The 21,477-nt window shown below is 38.6% G+C and overlaps 1 protein-coding gene and 1 pseudogene across 1 annotated transcript in view; both read right to left on the bottom strand.

Moving 5' to 3' along the window:
• PARD3B (par-3 family cell polarity regulator beta) overlaps nt 1-21,477 on the bottom strand; it is a 201,785-nt gene that overhangs the window by 134,217 nt on the left and 46,091 nt on the right. The window lies entirely within an intron of this gene.
• LOC120220828 lies at nt 1,345-20,111 on the bottom strand (annotated as a pseudogene).

Raw genomic sequence — 21,477 nt, 5'->3', positions numbered from 1 at the left:
CTTCTGTTTGTTATAATTCAGTGGCGTTTTTCCATCATTAATAGACACACTGAAATGCAACCCAAACCCCAGAAAACATTTTTTTGTTTTCTTTCTTTCACAGTTATAAAATGGTTCTAGTGGTATCAACTTTTTTGTTGCTGTTGTTCAAAAAAAGGAATAATTTAATTTCAAATACTGGCATCCAAACAAAAATATCCAAAAGGACATACTCTAAAGACTTTCGTGCAAACTTGTTTTTGGGTGCAGGTTAATGAGCATGATTTCCTTTTTTCAGAGGAAGTTAAGATAGTACTTAGTTAAAATATTATCATGCCACAAATAATACATGATTTTAATATAATGGCCTTTATATCAAATGATGGAATAAACAGAGCCATTGAGACTCTGAATTGAATGAGGTGTGGTGGGTAAAATGGTTTACTTTTTTGTAGTTATAAACCTTTTCTTGGCAGGTTTGTAACAGCAAAAGAAATTCAAATTTATATCTGCTCACATGTGGAGACAGATATGTGCATTTTAGCAAGAGGCTTCTCCGAGAGCAGCAGGGGATCAAAACACAGACACTGCGCTTGCCCAGGGTGGCAGTTCCAAAACCAGCATGCCAAACGAAAGCCATACCCTTCCTTCCAGAAAACAGAACCTGAGCAAGGCCATGGAACGTTCTGGCCTGTAAAGGCATGAGCTTCCTTGGCCATTTCAATGATAGGAGGACATAAGAGTTGAAGCTGCAGAAGGTTTTAAAAAGATTTGCTGCGTATTTATTTTAAACGATTCCACTAATGACAGTGACGCACTGCCTTTTTCTGGTCTGCACCCTTGCTAGTCACAGTGTGGTCCCGGGGCCAGCAGGGCCAGTGGCACCAGGAGCTTGTTAGAAATGCAGAAGCTCAGGCCCACCCCGGCCCTCTGGAATCAAAATCTGCATCTTAACAAGACCTCCTGGTGGTTGGCATGCGGTGCTTGAAAAGCCAGGCTTTTCCTTTGTAGAAATGCAGGCTCTGTCACAGCTGCTGCCTTTCTGTACGGAGAACCCCATGCAAGGTGACCTCCTGCATCTTACTTTGCTTATGAAAAGAGCACCAGTGAGTTGGGGATCCTGGTTGGAGGCAGCTTCCTACCCATCACTGGTCAATTAATGCAGCTTTTAGCTGCAATTATTGGACATCACTACCGCCCAGATGCTTCTGGCCTCAACAAACAAGTTTTTACCCCATCCTTTCCATGGCACCGGTTTTCTCCCAGAAATACCTATTTTCTTTCCTTTTGCATCAAGTTGATTTTCACCAGAATGGAAAAGCTTTGAATTTTCAGTTTTTCTAAAGTGAACAGCTACTGCCGTTCTTACAGTAGAAGGTACTTGCCACTCAACCGCCCATAATTGCAGTCAGAACTGCTGCTGGCCTGGGGACTATTATCCAGCAGTGCTATTACTTCCCACAAGGAAAGGTTATAGATTTGGACGTCTTACACAAGGGAGGAAAAAAAAAAAAAAGAGTCCAGATAATGAAATAGAATTCCAGAGAAAGAAAAATAATTTTTTAAAAAGAATTCAATAGTCAACACAGCACAGTGGTTAAGAGTCTCAGCTCTGGGTTCAGGGTAACTAGGTATAAATCTTGGCCCAGCCCTGATGGTATCAGGCCAGTTCCTTATCTTCTCTGCAACTGGAGTTCCTCATTTGAACCCTGGAGACGGTCATAGTACCCCTGGTCAGGTGGTCAGAAGGTGAGATGAGACATGCAAAAAAATCAGCACAGCGTCCGCCACAGCAAATTCTCAATAATGTGGAGTGTTGGCTATTAGTATTCATAATCCTTAATTTTATTTCTTATCACCATATATAATTTGGTTTGAGTTATACGACATTAGGCCAAACTTCAGTTGCGTTTAACGAAAATGTAACAAAACAACTTCTTTAAAATATGCTGAAATGTCGAATTGCTCTCATTGTCTATAGAGCCCTCTAATAGAGCCGGAGGAAAATGGTTTGCCTTACTAGAGATATAACAAAATCCTACCACTGCCACGGTGCAGGTACACAGCCCCAGCCTCACACGGTACCCTGCTGAACCTAGAGCAGCCCAGTGTCGACTAATTAACTTTTCAAGACTTCCGAGGGGTCTCATGGGTGTTTTACAGGTTCCACCAAGCCAAAGAAGGCTAGAGAAGAGGAAATGGGATTAACTTCTTGATTGGAAGGGTGATTAAACACTGGAACAGGATACCCAGGGAGGCTGCAGGATTTCCATCTCTAGGGAACTTTTAAACAGGAGACACAACTGTCTGGCCTGCATGATTTGGATCTTCTGCCTGGAAGCAGGGAATTGAATGAACTCAAAAGAAAAAAATTACCTTTAATGTTAATGTTTTGTTAAAAAGCAGGCAGAATTAATTTCCTCTCCAACTTATAGGAAAATACACTCCTGATTGCCCTCAGCCCTGAGGTTCCTAACTCCCCTCCTTGACGACTCTAACTGTCCTTAGCGTGGCTGTGATTTACTTGGTCGCATGCCTGGGTTGCCTCCGTTAGACAACATGGTCCCTGAGGTGAGGACAGTGTCATTGCAGAGGCACACATGAACCTGATACAGAGGAGGAGTGGGGTGGCTATTTAATTGCACAGATGGGAAGGCATTTAAAAGAGCCTTTGAGAAGTGCCAGGGTGGCTCAATTGATTAGATGACTGACTCTTGATTTTGGCTCAGGTCACGATCTCACGATTTGTGAGTTTGAGCCCCACATCGGGCTCCATGCTGACAGTGAGGAACCTGCTTGGGATTCTCTCTCTGTCCCTCCTGTGCACTCTCTCAAAGTAAGTAAAATAAACTTATAAAAGAGAAAACGTTAAAAAATATATAAAAAATATAAAGGGCTTTGGTATTCTCCACACAACTTTGAGGTAGCTGATTCATTCATTTATTCAATATTTATTGAGTTGAGCTATGACAAATAAATTTAAAAAATAGTTATACCACTTCCTACGCTCAACGTAAACCTTCCCCTGAAGAACCTGTGGGAGAGCCAGAGGCACACAATCTTTTCTTCTACCTCCATGGAGCTAGCAGGTGCAGACTTAAAGAAGTATCCACTACAGGGGCGCCTGGGTGGCTCAGTCAGTTAGGCATCTGACTGATCAGGTGATGATCTTGCGGTTTGTGAGTTTGAGCCCTGCGTTAGGCACTGTTCTGACAGCTCAGAGCCTGGAGCCTGCTTCAGATTCTGTGTCTCACTCTCTCTCTGTCCCTCTCCCCCTTGTGTTCTGTCTCTTTTTCTCTCAAAAATAAACAACAACAACAAAACTATCCACTACAGGTTGAAAACAATATACTGCAAATCTTTGCCTCTCTTACAGAATTAGAATAGCTTCCTAAAAACCCCATGGGTTCTACCTCCTCTAACTCAGAACTATGCAACACGTAGCAAAGGAATAAAATATGACTGGCTACTTGGGATGAAGGTTTTAGTGAAGATCTCTTCAATATAATACTTCTCCCATCCGTTTTCCTACTTGGTAGCTTTCACTCCAAAGGACCACCCCTGAGGCTACTGTCATGGCCGCATGGTGTGTGAGAAGGGTAGGCTTTCCTACTTCAGGAGGCCTGCTTTGTTACAATGCTCTCTTGTAAACAGAAAGGCCACAGTCTATCAGGATTTCAGTTCAGCATGCAAGTGACTGGCCTATAAACATAATTTTTTAACAGCTTTTCTTCAGCAATTCTGACTGTTTAATTAATCTTTAGCCATTAACCATTCATTTAAAATGCCACTTATGAAATCTTAATTTTGCACATTATCAGCTGGTTCACAAATAGCTAACCATGAGCAGAAGCATAATGATCTCTCTCTCCCCATTCTTAGAGCTCACCAAGCTTATAGCCAATTTTGGCTTCTTAATTAACCATATGCATATAAGCGTTTAAATTAAATGACAGGTTTTTTTTTTTTTTGTTTTTTTTTTTAAGAATTAATGTGCAGAGAAATGTTAACACTGACATCATTCTGCTGCCTTTCGAAGGGCCAGAAAGCAGTGCCTGGCCAGGCCACCAGTTCTCTGGATGCCCGAGGGTGATACAGGTGTGAAAATGGTCCACCCTTCGGTGGAGTTCTCCTTATTGACTGCACTCTTGCAATGAGATTTTGCATTCATTGTTCAAATTCTCCAACTTTCATGTTTTGAGAAAAAGAAGAAATGTCATTCTCTAGCACTGGGCATTCAGAAACAACATATCCAGCAGCACATTCTATTTCGGTGGTTGACCCCAATTAGGTGAGTCAGTTCAAACCAAATAAGAGGGCAGGGAAAGATATTCAGGGCCAAAAAATAATTGTCAACTGATGCTAAAACGATTTTTTCTCTGACTAGGCCTCTGATTATTAGAGCCTACAGAGAAATTACTTCCAGTTTTACAGGTGTCAGCCGGGGTCAAGGTCCAAGCTAACAACTGGGCACCCAATTGTTCAGGATGGTTCATCATAGTATAGGAAGGCTTTGACCCTTGAGCCAGTGCCTGGGTCATATCTGAGATTTGATGGATAGCCCCCATCAAAACCAGCTCCAATCTTCAGGGACTAGACTATGAGTCTGTAATTGATTTGATTGGTGGCAGTAATAAACATTAGATTTTAGAGAATTATGGTAATCTTGGGCATTTTTCTTTTTCTTCTGTACAAATACAGAGATTCCAAGGACAGGCCTATAAATAATCACAAATGAAAATTGTGTTGCATCATCGACTAAAACTCCATGCTCCTGGAATGAGGGAAATTGTTAGAGGGTTCATTAAAAATGTTTTACAACACTGTGGGAGTGAAAATGGGAAAAATAGCAGACCGTCTTCTGAATCACAATGTGAATTGAGGTACAACACCTCTGAATTCATTAAACACGTAGTGTAGGTGACACATGGGTGGTTATGAGCCTCGTTTTAGTTATATTATACCTGTGCAAATTACTGAAGCTCGTTTTGACTGAGAATTCATGTGCAGGTGTCAAAAAAAAAAACCCACAACCAAACAAACATTGACTGTAATTAGAAACAGAAATGTACTGATTGACGAAAGAACTTAGAACCAAACATGCGCATAAACAATTTGAGTCTCAGCAAACGTGGCATTTTGTAATCCTGTTAGCAATTCAGTTTTTAATCCAAGTAAGTACTTAAAATACAAGCGTATCTTGACTCTGCAATTTCTGAGGCTGGGTTCCAAGAGAATGACAATTTATCCTCCTAGAAGACCTATTGGGTTGAAAGGAATCATGAGAGCTTTCCAAAGAACAGAGTATAAAATCCACTAAGCTACATCCATTTTGTGATTCCTTCACTGGTCATCAATTCACCTAACATGATTGGGTACCTACTGTGTGCTAAGCTCTGGGAATGGAGATATTTAAGGTAAGTCTTGATCACAAAAAAGTACAGTCTCATTGGGTAAATGTGGCAGTTATCCAGAGTTTAGTTTTGGTGTTAGTATTTTCCCTTTCAAAAACTCCCTGAGCATTTTCCTTTGGGTTAAGAAACTATAGGTGACTGTCAAATTGTGAAAGAAGGATGACATCTTAACCTAGTGACTCAACCAAATATGGAGCCCAGGCCAGCAGTATCCCTGCCACAGGCAGCTGATTTTAGGGCTCCACCTCAGAACTACTAAATCAGGAACTCGGTGGTTCAACAAGCCCTCCAGGCGATTCTGATGCAAAGCTCATGTTTGAAAACCATTACCACGGATGTTACAAGTTGATCTTTAACTGCAGAAGCATACGTGTGTCAGATTACTAAGGCTTCTCCTAGCCCTGAGAGTTAAGTGATGGGTTGGAAATGGGTTTGATGTCTGGGAGCTGGGATGCATGTCCCTGAATAGGCTGAGAATGATGGGTGCCCTGAGATGTGGTGAAGAAAACCAGGAACCTTTTCTGTATTGTGATCTGTGCTAGGGCATACCTCTTGGGCCAATGAAGAAAAGGTACCATGCAGACTGATTAACTGATCCTCTTTGTTCTTTGTCTGGTGTTAGCAGGAGAAACTTCTTTCCTTCTTCCCACATGCCAGTCTCCTTTCCACATCAGGATCCCCCATGCTGCTCTTCTATCTGCAGTGACTTTTGTTCCCCTTTCACCACCAAACTACTCTTAACTACTCACTTAACTACTTCAAGTCTCAACTTAAATGCCACTCTCTCAGTAAATCCTTCCTTGATCCTTCATGATGTCAAATATGTTTATAGCACTCAGTACTTCTTCTTAGTAGTATTTATAATTAAGGAGTGGCTATAATTAAGTATTTAATATTTGTCTTCTCTAGTAGATCATAAGTTCCATGACATTAAGGACTTTGCCCAAATCTTACTCAATATATATTTGTTGAATGAATAAAGATTTTTTTAAAAGAAATTATTTCTTTTCCATCAACCTTATTTCCATTTTGTTTGTCTTTGTGGAAAAGCAGCTTAGACACTCAGTGGTTGTCCCTACCCATTCAGTGATCAGAGCAGTGGGCGCTGTAGACCAGCCTCCAGTGGCAGGCTGAGCGCTCCGGTCTTCAGTAGGGAACTGCTGAGTAAGCCCAGAGAGCACCTGCCTGCCTTCAGACCAGTCTGTAGCTTCAAGCTGAGTAGCAATGAACTCAGGAGCTGGAGCCGTCCATTCACCATGAAATTCCAGCTTGGTCACAGCCTTTTCAACAGCGGCCTGCTCTTCCTTGTCAATCTCTTTAAGATCTCTATAGAATTAGAGATCAGTCATGACCTCCCATGGATCCTCATGGGAAATGGTGCCATGCATGTGAAGAACTTCCCAGGTCAGCACCCATGACATAAGACCCACTGAGTGAGCCCCCTTGTTGTTCAGGGATGTCAATGTCCACAAAATGCAGGGAAGAGTCAGTTTCACAGATCAATGGTAGGCAGGTTAACATAAGACGCCTCTATGAGAGGCTGGTAGTCAGCTGTGGCATCAGGAACCACCAGAAGTCTTGGCTCCCAGAAGGATGCCTGGATCTGGTTAGTGACAGTTCCAAGAACAAAGTGGCCAGCAATAGGAATGGCTCTAGTAGCAGTAGCAGACTTCAGCACAGCTCAGTGGCCAGTATTCCTGGATGACATGACACTGACATCAGCTGGGTTTTCAGTGGCAACAATGGCATGAACCATCAGCAGATGCTTCTCCCAGGTTCTCTTCAGATTTATGATGTAGACACTACCACTTTTCCTTTTATAGATGTACTGTTCCATCTGCAAGTCAAGGCTGGTGCCACCTAAGTGGGTTCCTGCTGCAAGGAATTTGAAGACAATCTTCTACTTCATTTGCAGGACATTAAGGGCTCCTGCAAATTTGTGAAAGGTTCCCTTTAAGTAACAACGGGAACACAAACCAATGCCATATGTATGGACTCTTCTCTGGTATTGTGGAAAGGCCTAATGAGGCTTATTAAATAGTAAATTTTATGGAATTCAAATGAGTGTTAAAGAACCATGTTTCCGGGGCGCCTGGGTGGCTTAGTCGGTTAAGCGTCCGACTTTCGCTTAGGTCATGATCTCGCGGTTCGTGGGTTCGAGCCCCGCGTCGGGCTCTGTGCTGACTGCCAGCTCAGAGCCTGGAGCCTGTTTCAGTCTGTGACTCCCTCTCTCTGACCCTCCCCTGTTCACGCTGTCTCTCTCTCTCTCCTAGAAATAAATAAAACATAAAAAAAAAATTTAAAAAAAAAAAAAAAAAAAGAACCATGTTTCCTAATACATCATCAGTGGTAATACCCTTTTCTTATATTTTTAGATATTTCTATTTTCTACTTCCTCCCCTGATAGATCTAGTAAAGGAAAGGGCATCTTAACCAATGGTGGCAGAAAAATGAGAAAAGAGATGGCTAACATTTGTTTGAGCACTCAATATGAGGCAGCTAGTGTTATAGGTTAATGCTGAAAACTCTTCAAGTATCTAAAAATTCTATGAAACCTGTATCATTTTTCACCCTGGAGGTGAAGAGAGGCTCAAAGATGTTAGATACCCTAGCCAAGGACCATAGAATGGTAGAATTCAGATTTATACCTTGGATTTATACCCAACTTAAAATTTTATGCTTTGACCACTTGGCGAAAGATAAGAATCTCAAGGGAAGTAATAAACCAACAGTTAAATACTGCTCAAGGGGCAACAGAATATATGTAAAATGTCTTAATACTGAACACATATTAACTGTTCAATGAATACTATTATTAGATACCATCACCATCATCATCACTATCATTATCCTTAGTCTTGAAAATCCTCAAAAATATTATGCTTCTAGAGCCTAAAATCCATATCTGAACAGATTCTGGACATACTTTATACGATATAGTTAAGTTTGGAGAAATTCTCTCACAGAAAAAAATGACCCAAAAGGAAATTTATGAACTGAGCTTCTTCAAAACTGCATATAGACTCAAATGATCTGAAAATTACCATTGGAGGCTACTACTTTACATTTTTTTGCTTTCCAGTAAATCAGTTTTGAGATTTGGAAATCACATACACTTGTGAAAGTGTTTTCTGGACTCTAAACTGGAATTAGGCACATTACAAGCCTTTTGGTACTATAATGTCCCAAAGTTCTAAAACACTTAAATCTAGATCTGCTTCTCTTTCTTGGCATTTCTTACTTTTTGCTCACTTAACTACCCAGATAAACAAAGTTTTAAGATACTTGCCAGCTTTCACCAATACTTTTTTCACCAATACTCTTTTGCCTCACTGCCAAAAGAAAAGGCAGAAACAAAGCTTCGGTGAGCAGAAGCTGTGGTAGAAGTAGAGCATCACCAGATTAATTATTCTTTATAGAAGAACACTGAGACATGAACTGCAAGAAAAAACAAACCTATCTTCCCTCTTGCTCAGTATGGTCACTGAAATTGTGAGGATGGCCTAGAGGGTGAGTGAGAGCATGGTAGGGAGAGCTACCGTTTGGAAATGCTACTGATGAAAAGGTCCATGAGACCAATGCTCAAGAGCATAGAGTGACTGCTGTTCTGTGGGGGCACAAACAAGAAAGACCAACAAGAAAAAAACTAAATGCTAATGCTAATGACCAATCTCTTGTACACCTTTTCCAAAATCAGTATATATGTAAATTCAAATCTGAAATCATTTATGAGTGCCTACTATGTACCAGACCCTATACATGTGGCTTTCATATATATTAGTATTTTTAGTCCATTAACCACAAAGTGTATTAACTATAAATTTACATGGTCGTAACATTAACACTTAACATTAAAAATGGATAAGGGAGTTCTGTTTTTGGTAATGGTAGAATAGTTTGTTGCATTCTCACTTTCATGAGAAGAACCAGAGTAGCTGGACAAACATGAGGAAAAAAACCTGCTTGAAGGCATTGGAGAACGAAAGGAGCCAGAACTTGAGGGGTCAAGATTGATTCTGAAAACTAGATATGCACACAGAATCGAGCTTAATATTCTGTGATACTTTTCTCTGCAAGTGTTTTGCTAATTCATAAGTGGCACAGAATAGGATGCTAAAAAAATAAGAAGAGCTTAAAGGCTAAGGGAGTTGGAGACGGACAAGAGACTTTGACATTCTCATAGGATTGGCAAGATAGAAATTAGAGTCCATGGTCTTCTAGGAAAAAAGAGTCTGGTAAACAACTCAGATTTATAGTTAGGAATACAAAAAACTACATCCCAGGAGTAAGGGTAAACGACAAATAGACTACCCTTTACAACACCTAAAACCCAGCTTCCAGTCATCTAAATCTCAGACTAGAATAAATCAATATGGCCCTAAACTGCCTGTCAGAAACAAAATAAATCCTCTCTGGGGAAACAACATCAGCCTGACATTATTTCTACAATTTTTAAGCACCATGTCTAGCATTCAATCAGTGCATACCAGGAGATAGGGCCAAAGGACTGAAAACAAAGTGGAAAATCAAACAATGTAAATAGACCCATAGCTAATCTAGATATTTACATGATTAGATATGGTTCTTAAAATAACTGTAATTGGTATATTCAAGAAAAAGATGACAAGATGGAGAATTTCATCACAGAAGTATAATCTCAGGGTAAATCAAATGGACATGCTAGAACTGAAAACTGCCCTAACTAAAAATAAGAGCTGAATAGATGGGTTTAAGAGAAGATTGGACAAAGCTGAAGGCAAGCTCAGTACACTGGAAGAGAAGGCATTAAAAAATAACCAAACCGAATCACAGGTTTAAAAAAAAAAGAAGCAGCACAGAACAGAGAGCAAAAATCATGTACCTGTACAAAAAGATCTAATATTTTTGCATCATTAGAGTTCTAAAAAAAAAAAAAAGAGAGAGAGAATTCGACAGAAACAATAGTTGAAGAGATACTGGCTGAAAATTTTAAAAATGGATGAAAAACAGATTTAAGAAGGTCTACAAACCCTTACCCAGTTTTGAACACAACAACACATATGCACATGCATGTGTGTAAAGGGTCAGTAATGTAGTAAAGGGACAATCCTCTAGGAATACATGACAACCATACGGTTTTATGAACCTTATAACAAGCTTCAAAATATATAAAACAAAAGTTAACAAGACTAAAAGGAGAAATGAATAAATCCACAATCGTAGGAGGTTATTTTAATTTTAAAACAGAAAGTAAAAAATCTATAGAGCATATTCTCCGACCAAACGGGATAAAATCAACAGTAACAATAATAACAACAATAGAAAATCTCCCATTATTTGCAAATGAAATAACACACTTCTAAGTAATCCATGGATCAGAGAAGGTTTAAGGAAAATTAAAAAACAAACATTGAACTGAATGAAATATAGGCACAATATGTCAAAATATATAGGATATAGCTAAAGCAAAGCTGGAGAGAAATTTATAGCATTAAATACTTCCATTAGAAAAATAGAAAGTTCTAAGTACAAAATCTAAACTCCTATTTTAAGAAACTAGAAAAAAGAGAAAAAAAAAACCCAAGCATATAAGGAAGGAAATAATAAAGAACAGAAATCAATAAAACTAGAAATATAGAAAAATAATAGAGGAAATTAATAAAACAATAAATAGCTGGTTGTTTGAAAAAGTCAATTAAACTGACAGCTCCGAGACTGACAAAACAAAGAAAGAGAAAGACACAAATTACAAATTACAAATGTCAGGAATGAAACAGAGGGTGATATTACAACAGGCTCTGCAGTTCAATAAGGGAACATTCTATCAACAGAACAATAAGGAAATGCTATGAACAACTCCATACATAAACTTGACAACTTAAGTGGACCAACTCCTGGAAAAGGGAAGCTACCATGAGTCACACAACATGAGATAATTGGAGTAGTCTTGTAATTATTAAGGACATTGAATTTATAATTAAAAACCTCCCAAAAAAGAAATCTCTAAGCCTAGATGGCTTCTCTGGAGAATTCTACCAAACATTTAAAGAAGAAGTAACACCAGTTATATACAATTTTTTCCAGAAAAAGAAGAGGTAACACTTCCCTTCCTCTTCAATGAAGCCAATGGATCCTGGTACCAAACCCAATGAGAATACAAAACAAAAGAATACAAAACTACAGACTAATATCTCTCAAGAACGTAGATGTAAAAATTCTTATTAAATTACTAGCAAATGAAATTAAGTAATAGATGAAAAGAATTATATATCATGGCCAAATAGATTTTATTCCAGGATGCAAGCCTGGCTCAATGTTTGAAAACGCATAAATATAATCCAAAATGTTAACAGGCTAGAATAGAAAAATCACATGATCACAATCACTTGAAGCAGAAACATCATTTGGCGAAACTCAACATCCATTTATGATGAAATAAAAGCTCAGAAAACTAGAAATAAAGGATAATTTCCTCAATTTGATAAATATATACACTAAAAAACCTATGCCTAACATGATACTCAATGGGGGTATCATATGCTTTTCTGCTAAAATCAAGAACAAATCAAGAATATTTGTTCTCACGTTGCTGTTCAAAATAGTACTGAAAATTCTAGCCAGTGCAATATGGCCAGAAAAGGAAACAAAAGGCCTAACAGATATAAAAGAAAGAAAGAAAGCTTATGTTCACACAAAAACCTGTAGATGACTATTTATAGAACTCTACTTGCAATAGCACCAAACTGGAAACAACTAAAGTGTCCCTCAATAGGTAAAAGATTGGACAAATTGTGGTGCATCCATATCATGGAATATTACTCAGCAACAAATAGGAATAATCTACTACTGATACTTACAAGAGCTTAGGATGAATCTCATGGTCATCAGGTTGTGTGAAAAAAGTCAGTCTCAAAGGTCACATTATTCCCTATTTATCTGATTCCATTTGGGTACTATTCTAGAAATGACAGAATTACAGAATTGGAAAACGGATTAGTGGTTGTCAAGGGTTGGAGTTGGTGGTAAGAAAGGTGTGAAACTATAAAGGGATAGCATGGCAGATATCTTTGTGATGATGTAACAGTTCTGTATCTTGTCAAATTTCTGGTTTTCATATTGTACTATAATTAATTATACTGATGTAACTGTTGGAGAAAACTTGGTGAGGAGTACAAGAATTTCTCCATACTATATTTGCAACTTCCCGTGACTTTATAAAAAGTTCAGAATAAAGAGTTAAAATAACTATGACTACATAGAATGTGACTATGTATAATAACTATAAGCATATGGTTATGAAAAGAGCAAATAAAAATACATGAAGTCATGTTGGCAAGAAATGGCCCACTAAAGTAAAAAAAAAAAACAAAAAAACCCTACTAAATGGAGAAGAAAGAGCCATTTAGAATTCTCCACCCAACTTCAATTCATTCCTAGGTGATTCCTAGTAATCTTACTGGTAGAATGATGTAAATGCCTATACACTAGCATATATAATATTAACTTAAGCTTGAATGATTCTTATTAACTGACAGATACTTTTTTTGTATTTATCTGTATACAGTATGTATATATGTAGTTAAATTCTTGTAGCAGTCTTATGTAGGCACAATGCTTATGTTCACTTTATAGATGAGGAAACTAAGCTAATCAGAAGGTACACAATCAGTAGAAAAAGTGGCAAAGAATATCCAGTCAGGCTTTGCTCTGGCAAGGGTCCAGACCACCTACTGGCCTTGATGTAGAAAATCCACTGTATTTGCAGTGAAGAGAATATTCCTCCTAGCCTTGTGCTCAGAGATCTTAGCAATTTGGAAAGTGAGAGGCTGAGGAATGGCCAAGTTTGAGGGAATCCAGAGTGCTTGCTCAGGATTAATTAAAAGTCTGTGTAAAATTACATCTCTTGAATTCTATTTCTGGATGGGTTCATATCAATCCTCAGTCAGCTCTCCAGAGGGGATGGTATTCCACAGCATATAAATATTAAAACATCTCTTTAAGATGTTGGATATTTATGAGTACTAACATTAAAACTATCTTTTACTGCCCTTTCTCATCCCACTGATTATTTATTGTTTGAAAAGATAAATACAGGAAAGCAATTGACCTAACAATGGCCTATACCTGATTACACGTTGCATTAAATACAGAAATTATAAAGAGGGCACTTTGGAATCTGTCTTTAACATCAGCAAAGGGTATAATGAAAAGGTATGTGGCTTAGCCTAATAGATTAATGCAAACCACAGGTCACAAGAGGCCTGGAGTAAGTGTGGTAGATTAACACAAATCTAGCACTACTACAGAGAGGTAAGTCAAAGCCCAAGAATTCTGATATGTCTTTGTACCTCCACAGGCTTCAGTAGGGTGCTTTGCACATGATAGGCATCTAATATTCTTTTAATGGAATGAATGAATGAGGGACAGAAGGATATCCAGCAGGTGAGGAGCAACATGCATGGTTTTTTTTTTTTTGCACATGCTTAGTGGCTTCGACCATTCTTTACTGTAATCTGTGGTGACAAATGCATTTTGCATCACATCCCAGTCTTCAGCTACATACATACCCTCCACATACATGCACATATGTTCATTTTACATACACATAGAATCTAATTAAAATTATTAAAAATTCTTATACTTATTAAAAGCTATGCAATGATCTTTTCTATCCTATTTTTCTTAAAAAAATGTTGGCTGATCCCGCTGCATTGATTTCAGGGTGTACTGATAAGTTACAACTTGTAGTTTGAAAAAACCCAGCACAGGTGGAAGCTCATGCATGGGTTTTGGATTTATACCTGGGTTGAAACATTGGCTATGCCAACTTATTACTTGTGGCACCATAGGTAAGTTTCTTAATTTTTCTGAGCTTCTACTTTCTCATAGGTTATCTACACTTGTTACTTCTGGAAGCTGACAACTTAGGTACATGCAAGTCTAGCATAATCCCAAGAGTAGGGCTCTCAGAAGACGGAAAGGAAAAAAATTAATGAGAACATCAAGTTTTCATAGATACCTACTCCACAGGATTTCTGTAATCTTTCTAAAGCACAAATCTGAACATGACATCCCTATTTCATGGGTTCCCTGCTGCTATTGAACTAGAGACTAAATGTTTTATCTTAGATGATAGTGGCTTCCAGTAGGCCTAACTTACGTACCACACTCTGTATATTCTGATATATGTAGTTCAATAAGTGCACCATTTTTTTTCTCTTTGGCTCTTTGCACATGGTCTTCTGCCTGCTCAGTCAATTTCTGCTTGTTGTTTAGGTCACAATAGAGATTCCTTCAGAGAGCCTTTTTTGACCACCCAGATCTGCATTCAGTGCCCCTCTCAAGCATTCCTATAGCATCTTTGGCTTACCCTTTTTATAGCATACCACCATTAATATTCAAAAATATCAGCTGCATCCCCCAAGAGGACAGAAGGCTATATTCTGTTGTAGTCTCTTTGTGTTATTTACGTGTGTAAAGAAATTCTGCACACTCCTTCCTACCTTCTCTTGGTAAACGGGATAAGTTAGACAAATATATCTTAAGGATCAGGCCATTTCTGTGAAAAACAGTCAAGTCAGTGCTTAAATGACAGCTTTAAGAAATAAGAGTAACCCTTTGGCAAGCATTCCTCAAACATGTCTACTTACTACCAGTGGTTGAAGATGGCAAGGGGGTGGAGGTCTTGCAGATGGACGGTCACTAAGTACTAACCCTCCTTGTCTAGCTCATGTATAATAAAGGAGAAGGTTATTTACATTTGTCACCCCTGGAAGCTGACAACTAAGGCAGACATAAGTCTAGCATAATCCCAAGAGTAGGGCTCTCAGAAGAAGGAAAAGAAAAAAATTAATGAGAACATCAAGTTTTAAAGAGAGGGGATGGAGCAAAGTAGAATTAATGGTATGTCAGTTACTATTAGCACTTATCTGGTCACAGAGATTCTTTCATTAAGAGATTTCTCATTATTGTTTAAAAGTCACTTAAAAATTGATGGTAATATGTTCTAAGGAAAAAAAAAAACTGATTGCTTTGTTCAACTGATGAATTTTAACTCTCTATGGAAACGACATTTATCACTGGGATTCCCAAACTGAAATGAGATCACTTTGGCTCTGTTTGTAGAAACTAAAAACACATCTCCAATTCATCTACTGTGTTTATTGTTCAAGTCCCTACACGCAACCTCACAAAACTGTGAATCAGAAATGAGAGGAAAAGAAAACATTAAACTAAACTAAACTAAGATGAAAATCACCAGAGAGGGATTGGGGACAAACACTAAAAAAGGCATGAGCTGTGCATAACAGAGTCACACCTCAATGAAAGGCTAAACATCTGGGATCAAGAAACTAGGTATCAATTATTCTGCATTGCCCTAATAGCACAAGATATTTTCACACTCAGCTGTTCAAACCTGGCTAGTAAGCTTTCCTGCTAACACTTTTTCTATCCTTCATCACCTTGATCTTAGAATTTCTCCAAACATACTTCTTAGTGGTTATCCCCCACCTGCTTTACTTAAGTGATATTGGAAGTTACTCAGACTGATATATTTTGGTCTCAGTAATAAAAGAGGGTCTACATAATAAGGATAGCTCCCCACAGGAAGTTAATAATAGATTTGGACAGAGTGCAGTGTAGCATTATTCTATAATTTTTGTGTTATTAATGAAATGAAAAACAAAGCATAAAAGTCATCAAGAGGTAATCTGTTTGTGGTGGATGCCATGGGATGGCTCCCTACAAGCTACCTGCAGCTCCTTTGCCTCTCGTCTTTGTTTACTGGGGATGAAATACTATTTCTCAATATCCTCTTGCACCTGGAAGAGATTTAAATATAGTTTTTCCTACTAAGAAGTTGTTGGGCGGGCACCCTCCTACACTGTTGGTGGGAATGTAAACTGGTACAGCCCCTCTGGAAAACAGTGTGGAGGTTCTTCAGGAAACTAACAATAGAACTCCCCTAGGACCCAGCAAAAGCACTGCTAGGAATTTACCCGAGGGATACAGAAATGCTGAGGCATAGGAGCACATGTACCCCAATGTTCATAGCAGCACTCTCCACAATAGCCAAAACATGGAAAGAGCCTAAGTGTCCATCAACAGATGAATGGATCAAGAAGATGTGNTGTTTTATTTATTTCTAGGAGAGAGAGAGAGAGACAGCGTGAGCAGGGGAGGGCCAGAGAGAGAGAGAGTCACAGACTGAAACAGGCTCCAGGCTCTGAGCTGGCAGTCAGCACAGAGCCCGACGCGGGGCTCGAACCCACGAACCGCGAGATCATGACCCAAGCGAAAGTCGGACGCTTAACCGACTACGCCACCCAGGCGCCCCATGAAACACCTAAATTTTTGAAAGGGTGAGAGAAATATATATCAGTTGAATTTTTGGTTGTTTACAGCCAAATGGGATATGACTTCTGGGGCTCACAGAATCTGGGCTTGTCCTATTCAAGAGTCAACTATTGAGTTGAAGTACGAACTAAGTGGAGATTCAAGTGGCAGGAAGATAACATTGTCAGATCTGATGTCAAGCTTAGGGACATCTAATGAGATAGGTGTAATTTTTAACAAATAGTTGACAAAGTAGGTATGTGTGTAATAGCTGTGCTCTTCACATATGCAAGTGACTGATCTAAAATAATTTGAGCTATTTTCTAGTTTTCATGTTTTTTCTCTGTTTATATTTTTTAACTTTTTTTAAAAATGTTTTATTTATTTCTAGGAGAGAGAGAGAGAGACAGCGTGAGCAGGGGAGGGCCAGAGAGAGAGAGAGTCACAGACTGAAACAGGCTCCAGGCTCTGAGCTGGCAGTCAGCACAGAGCCCGACGCGGGGCTCGAACCCACGAACCGCGAGATCATGACCCAAGCGAAAGTCGGACGCTTAACCGACTACGCCACCCAGGCGCCCCATGAAACACCTAAATTTTTGAAAGGGTGAGAGAAATATATATCAGTTGAATTTTTGGTTGTTTACAGCCAAATGGGATATGACTTCTGGGGCTCACAGAATCTGGGCTTGTCCTATTCAAGAGTCAACTATTGAGTTGAAGTACGAACTAAGTGGAGATTCAAGTGGCAGGAAGATAACATTGTCAGATCTGATGTCAAGCTTAGGGACATCTAATGAGATAGGTGTAATTTTTAACAAATAGTTGACAAAGTAGGTATGTGTGTAATAGCTGTGCTCTTCACATATGCAAGTGACTGATCTAAAATAATTTGAGCTATTTTCTAGTTTTCATGTTTTTTCTCTGTTTATATTTTTTAACTTTTTTTAAAAATGTTTTATTTATTTCTAGGAGAGAGAGAGAGAGACAGCGTGAGCAGAGGAGGGTCAGAGAGAGAGGGAGTCACAGACTGAAACAGGCTCTAGGCTCTGAGCTGGCAGTCAGCACAGAGCCTGAGGCGGGGCCCGAACCCACGAACCGAGAGATCATGACCTAAGTGAAAGTCGGACACTTAACCGACTAAGCCACCCAGGTGCCCCTATACTTTTTAATTCTTAAGGTTGAAATATAGCAGCAAGAGTTTTGGCTGTAATTTGTAATTAACTATCAACCACGTGACCATGAAACAGATAGAATCTAACAGGTCCTAAACCCATGACTTTAAGGGTCAACAACTAGATATAATCAATTGCCCTCCTAAATAGCTGTATTTAGTTGAATAACTTTCTTAATTATAGCCCAATTATATATATTATCATCCAATAATATGTAGCCTAATGACTTTCTTAAATAATTATAGTCAACATTTATTAAACCAGGTCCTGGGATAATTTCATTTATTTCACAAACAATCCATAGGAAATAGGGTATGATCACATCTCCTTTTTACAGTGAGGGAACAGAGGCTTTGAAAAATTAATGCGTTTGAGCCAAGTTCCTAGAAAGACAGATCCACCATCTCAGGTCTTTCCCAAATTGAATGCATATGTAATTTCATAATTTTTTTAATATGTCTGTTATGTACCTCTATTCTAATGGAACACATTATATTGTAATTATTTGTTTATGAGATCATTCCAGCTGTTAGACTGAGTTCCTTGACAGTAAGGATAGCTTCTAAAATTCTTTGTGTGATCTGTGGGACACAACTCAATAAAAGTTTCCTACAAACATTGGTGAATACCTGCTGGAAATCAAGGCTGCATAACTGGAATATTGAGGAGCTGTGTGCTGTTGGCCACCTTAATTTTACAGCTGCAGTATATTAGTCAATAATTATTTAACATGCAGATATTAAGTGCCTAGTATTATACTGGACCACAGAAAAGTCTCATTTTGCATAATTAAGTCTAAATGAACATATTATTTGTGAATATCTGGAAGAGAAAAAAAGCTATAGGATTCACCAAGAACAAGTAACTCCCTTTCTTGTCAGGGTTACTAGATTGGTAAATCAAGTGTTTCTCACAAACACAGTGTACCTCAATATCACTAAAATATTTGACAAGGTCTTCCACAATGCTCACACGTGAGCTGGAGAATGCACACTAAATAATAGTAGACTGGGTTAATAGTTAACTGAACATCCCAAAGAGTGTTGATTAATGGAGGTCTTGAGTGATGAGTTGCAGGGATTATACTTGACATTGATCAACGATCTTATCAATGACATGGATGAGTCCACAATGATTAAGTATGAGGACGGTATAGACCTAGGAAGGATAGCTAATATATTAGAGGACAAAAATCAATACTTCAAAATATCTTTATTGGCTACAACAATGGGCTAAACCTAGAAAGCAAACATTTAACTAGGATAAAGAGAATATCTTTTTTTAAAGAATTAATTGTACAAACATAGGATTGTGCACAATATATTTGGGAATATTTGTCTTGATAGCAACTCAAAATAGATAGCGATAGGGCTTTTAGTTAAAAAGTGCACTATAAGCCAATAAGGACAGCTTATATAAAAGTTAAGGCTACATTAGTAAGTACAATGAATTAAGATTTTAAAAAAATGCCAGATTGATTGAATGCTGTTGATTTTCTATGCCTCTTTTGCCCCACTACATCTTAAATATGGTGTCTAATTTTCCATGCCATGCTCATAAGAAGGCAATCATAAACCCAATAGCTCTGAAAGTATTCAGAATATGGCTACCAAGAAGGCTATAGGTATGGGTTATAATTTAAATGATTAGTGCAGCTAGAGGAATTTATACTAAATAAATGATTGTATTTCTCAAGGCTATGTGCTTTGTTTTCTTCATGCTCATAAAGCTAGGTCTAAACACAGAGCTTGGGACCTATTTAGAACTTAGTAAATGTTTGTTAATGAAGGTGGTCATAACAGTCACTCAAATATCTGAAGGAAGAACTACTAATGAGGCTTAGATTCTGTGTCTAGGAAAGCCAAGTCAGGATTTATAGTAAATGTTGCATGGAGACAGCATTTGGGTGAATACAAAGTGCGCATTTCTACCTCAATTAGAGTAATCTGAAAGGAAAAAGCGATGTCTCATGAATTTTTGTCCTTGTAAGTATGACAATATGGGTTACATGACATCCGGTGCAGGATTTTGTGGAGAAGATGCTTCTCTGATGGATGGGATGTAAGACTTGATCCCCTAAAGTCCCATTCAATTTTAAGATTCTGTCAAATCATTCATTCATTCATTCATTCATTCATTCATTCATTCATTCATTCTAAAACTATTTACTGAGTACCGACTGCTCTAGGGAATAAGGAGATGACGGTGAACCAAAGCATTCAAGGTCCATACCCTTATGGAACCTGGAGTTGAGACGAATGGTCTCCAAAATGGGCCGTGTGTACATTTGAGGTGAGAATAAAAATAGAGCCATTATTCATGGTCAAAAAACTTATTCTTTTATTAATTTCTATATTTTATAATGTAATCTATAATGCATAGAATATCATTAGTAAGGTAAGTAAATGTATGTCACTTGGAAACAAATGCATATATTTTAAGGAGTTAACACTCAAAAGCATTTTTACTGTTAGGGTATGTGATCAAACATATCTGGCAACCTCAAGTAAAGAATGTCAAGGAATCATGGGAATGAATTCAAAACTGTGGCCATGTCAGTGCAGTATGTGGCTTCTACGTCCCCTACTTGGGACTATTCTAAGCTTGAACATAAAGTCTTAGTGTTCATATACTGTGGGAGCCCTTCAATGGCTGGTGTTTCAGTGAGAAACCCACACAGTCTACTCCAAGTATTTGTCAGGCATTTGGAGACAGGACTTAACCCCTGCAGTAATCAAATCCTGAAAGAAGCAGCACCATGAAAATCCAGTCCAGTGATTCTGTCATAGTGATAGGTGTTGTTTTAGCCACCATCATTTACAGATGAATCCTTTCTAAGCCAAGTTTCTCTTAGAAAGCCTGAAGATTCAGGGACAAGCCTTGAGAACCAGGTAGGTAAAAGGCAGAAGTTAGTTGCCCCTATTAAAAAGCCACTGTGGGACACACATAGGACATGTTCCTGTGACATAGAGAAACATGGACAAATAGAAGTTTTACATAGAGATACCAAAAAATCCAAAATGAAAAATTGCATTTAATCATCATAACATGTAAGGCTCTTATGATAATTCTCCTTTTGCTAATAAGGAGGGGAGGATAAATTGCCATTTAATTGTAGGCTGAAGCCCAGGATTATGCGACAGATTAAGTGAGGTTTTCCCTTCCCTACCCCTTCCCCACCTCTCAGGATGGAGCCCAAAATCCCCAGCAAGGCTGTATCATCTGCCTTTTGCCCAGCTCTCAGACCCTCCCATTTTTATCTCTTGCCATTTACTCTCTCACTCAGGTTTCTATTTTATTGAGCTTCTTGTAGTTCCTGTAATATACCATGCTTTCTCTCACCCCCACACTGTCCTCTGTGCCTCCCACCCACCAGCTCCAAAGCAGCAACTGCCCTGTGTTTCCCGTATGGTAGTACCTTTCACACTGTGCTCTCATTGTGTGTATACATCCTTGTAGCCTCCACTGGACTGTAAGTTCCATAGAAAGGTACCTATCTTCCTCCTTGTTCCCGGATGAACTCAGGGTTTGTTGAATTATATGCATTAAGATGAGATACAGCACCTCAGAAAAGTTAACTTACTAAAAGTCATGCA

The sequence above is a fragment of the Hyaena hyaena genome, unplaced genomic scaffold, assembly GCF_003009895.1.
Source record: "Hyaena hyaena isolate Hyena2069 unplaced genomic scaffold, ASM300989v1 scaffold_729, whole genome shotgun sequence".
In the NCBI taxonomy this organism is placed as follows: domain Eukaryota; kingdom Metazoa; phylum Chordata; class Mammalia; order Carnivora; family Hyaenidae; genus Hyaena; species Hyaena hyaena.
The sequence above is the reverse complement of the archived record's forward strand: the minus strand, read 5'-3'. Positions and strand labels throughout refer to the sequence as shown.